We start from the raw sequence: 4,004 nt of genomic DNA on the forward strand, positions 1-4,004 counted from the left end.
AAGTTATTTTGAAAAATTGTTTCATAATTACCCACATTTTTAATCTCGTCACTAATATCTTCCACCACCCCCTCAACAAACTATGGTGTTGGATCAACTTGAACACTAGAAATTTCAAAATTAGGTAAAAAACTTACCGCGTTGATATGCACGTTGTTTTCCTTCTTTAAGCTCGAGACATTTTTCTTCAAATTCGCCACATCGGTTGCATGTTGACCCATTTGATTGGTCAACGATTGGATGGATTTGTCACAGACTTCATCCTTTTGAATGCGCATTTCATCAAGTTGATTTCTCCTTTTCATGTCTTGTTGCATCATCCTAAGAATATCCATGACTTCATTCCCACTTGATGAACTTTGACCCGAAGACCCACTTTGACCTTGAAACCCCTGATTATTCCCGCCATGAAAATTACCTTGATTGTTATATTGTTGACGAGGAACATAATTTCCTTGATTCCCTTGGAAATTCGGGTTGGATTGAGTGGCCGGATTTCCATAGTGAAAATTTGGACGATTTATCAACCCAGGGTGGTAAGTGTTTGAGTTTATATTGTAATTCCTACCACCCCCCCCCCCCCCTCCCCTTGAAGTGCATTAACCTCCTCTACTTGTACTTCTCCCACTGTACACACCTCCGATGCATGGCCTAACTCATTATAACTTGTACAAACATAAGTTACTTGATTAGTGGTTTGTACCCCCTCCATCTTCCACAGCTTGTACTTGTGGTCTTCCTATTGCCGACCTTGCTCTTCTTCTAGTTTGACCTTTTTCTTTGATGTGACAACCATTTGCTCCAAATATATCATCATGTTCATAAATAGTAGCAAATGTACCATTTGTGATTGACCACAAATCCCGCTCATATTCCATATTCAACACCTCAGGCTTAAAGTGGCTGGTCGGACCCAATATGTTGATTCTTCTAAATACATTTGGGTCTTGGAGAACATGTGTAATTCTAGATGTTGGATGGTCAGGATGCAGGATATTAAAAATTATCTGAAGGAACCTTGGATACATTAAAAATCGATCCTTCTCTGCCTTCCTCACATAGACTACCATCCCTTCGAAAATCATTCTCGAAAAATTGAGAGGCCTATCATAAACAACAACAACAACAATTACTTTGGATATTTCCTTGCTCATAAGGATCCAAGTCCCCCTTATCGGTGTAAATCCCTGAATAATATGGTGAATAAGAAATCAGTATAACACTAGGAACATTCCCTTTTGGAATTGGCCTTCCTTTACATTCCCTTGATACCCCATTGTTTCTTGGAAGATCCTTAACAATTTCTGGGTAGTATAAGACAGTGGTACATCCAAATTGTCTTGAAGTTGAAGGTTTGCTCTTATCAGATTCTCTGTAACTTCAAATTCCCTTCCTACCACGGTGGCCTCAATCCGGCGACCATTGATGCCATCCTCCAGTTGTACTAATCGTCAGAAATCAAGACGGTGATTTCTATATATCACCGGGATTTTCAGAGCATACCGAATGTTGGAGTCAACTAAACACCAGATCATTAGTTCCACATGCCTGTTCTCCTCTGTAACTTGGAGAAAGGCACACATGTTTTGCTTTGGTTTGAAAGGATACACTATAATTTTGCACAATCACAAACAAAGATACATTCAAAGCAATAATTAGTCATTAAAGTTCATTATTTTAACATGCATAAAGTTAAAATGAAGAAGAAGATATAAAAGTATAATCTTTAGGAACCTGTTCTTCGACAAATTTATAACCTACACAGAAAACAGAGATGTCAGTAAACACAAAATGGAAACCCTAAACTCATATAATGAGTTTAGAATATCATTTAATTGAAGCTTACCGAGCCAGAATTATATGGATGACTAATTATGGGTAGGAATTAAGAGGAACGAATGGGTATCTAGGTTGTGAGCAAGTGGATAATAATGCAAGAGAGAAAGAGGGAAAATATGAAATGAAAATTTTCTAAAACCCCCTTTTATATTGTATGCTGTGCACATTTGAAAGTGGGTTTTAAATGATTTTTATCATTTAGTACATTAATACTGCCGAAAACCCAGATTTCAAATATACCAGCATAAAGCTTGCTCGATAAAGAGTATTATCCAAGCTTTCTCGTCCCAGAGTTTGCTCATGTATTAATGTTATTAGAAATAAACTAAGTAAATAAAATGAAAGAAGCTTACTTGAATATACAAGATTGCTCAAGAAATTAATCACAAGTTAGATAATCAAGTATATTTGGTCAAATAGGAAACCTCGCTCGAGATCAATGAAGATCCCAAAATAGTAACTTAGAAATATTTCTAAATGTCAACCTTACTAGAATACCTTATCGTCACAAAGTTTAGTCGATTCTACTTACAAAAGCAAATAGTTAACATTATCCAGAGATATACTTTCAGGTATACTCCAAAGCAAAGTTTACTCAACAATACTTCTAAAGTGAAAAGTGTGCTTGAGAAGACTTGATGTATTAATTCTAATATACAAGTGTGCTCAAAGTATACAGTGTACTCGGAGAGTAAAGTGTGCTTGAAAACTTCTAAAATATGCAAGTATGCTTGGAGACCAATTGAACTATTATTTTAATATACAAGTGTGCTCTAAGCATGAAGTTTGCTCGATAAACAATGTTTACTCGAAAACACTTGCAATTACAGAGAAAGTATTTAGACATATTCAATAAAATTAATATTTTAACAAGTATGCTTGAAATAGACAAGTTTCAACTAAAACACCCAAGTTTACTCGAAACGCTTATTCAAAGCATATTTAGACACATTAATATCACACATTCATCAAGTTTGCTTGAATTAGATGACCTCCTAATAAAATAACCAACTTTACTCGAAAGTACATAAACAACAAAGTTTACTTGAAAATGCATGATCAGACGTATTCATAACAAATAAGTATCAAGTATGCTCGAATGAGTTAAACTTCAAATAAAAACACGTAAGTTTACTCGAAAGTTTAAAATCATCAAAGTCTACTCGAAATAACATATGCAAACATATTCAAGGTGATAATGCAGCAATTTTTTACTTAAACCTTATTTTAATCAGTCTGTCTCTTTTAGATTCAAAGTTTAAGTGCGAATGATGCATAATGAGATCAAATTTCAGTTAAATCATTGCAGATCCTTTTCTTTTATGAAAAGATCTCAACATGGGATCATATTGATTAAGTCACCTTTCAATACTTCATTCTCAGCATTATTATGACATAATAGGCAGATTAATAGCAAGTATTCACTTAGCATGAATTTCATTACTTTGGTGATAAGCTTAAGGTTCAATTAGTTGCATAATACATAAATGGATAACACTTATCAAATGTCCATATACTTTAAGTTTTTATAAATTAAAAATGTTTTCTTACCTCAAAGCAACGCAATATTTTTAAACTAAGCTTCTCGACCATAGTTTATTAAAAAAACCTTAATATCTAGACAAAACTGGTTTTGCAATTTATGTATGCCAAGTACGATTTTGAAACTGCGTATACAACATATACCATGTTCAGGTTATAAAACTGTAGTATCCGACCTCACACACACACACACACATATATATAAACCCACCAACTCCTTTAAAACGTTTACAACTTGAATACGACTCGTTTCTCATTTAGTCAAACTGCTTAAAGGCGTCATGTTTGGGTTCACTAGTTTGAACGTCAAAGTTATGCTTAAAGCCATTTTTTGTTTTAAGGATTCAAGTATTCAACCCGCCAAACAACTATCTGCCACGGTTGACACTCATGTTTCATCGAAGGTTCAACGTATTTGTGTACCCTCTTGGTTCAACCAAGCCACTTTACATCTTAGCTCACGAACCATCTCATCCCGTTGCCAGCTAATAACCAAATACGTCACCTCAATCTACAGGTGGTCTAATGTAAACATACTTGAAATCCATTAATATGTCTCAAATGTTGATGGTTGACTAACCAAACAATATGTAAAAGAAAAAAAATTATAAACAAATACTTAA

The sequence above is a fragment of the Bidens hawaiensis genome, unplaced genomic scaffold, assembly GCF_021521415.1.
Source record: "Bidens hawaiensis isolate Kalapana, Puna unplaced genomic scaffold, B.hawaiensis_p1.1 tig00035460_1, whole genome shotgun sequence".
Taxonomy (NCBI): domain Eukaryota; kingdom Viridiplantae; phylum Streptophyta; class Magnoliopsida; order Asterales; family Asteraceae; genus Bidens; species Bidens hawaiensis.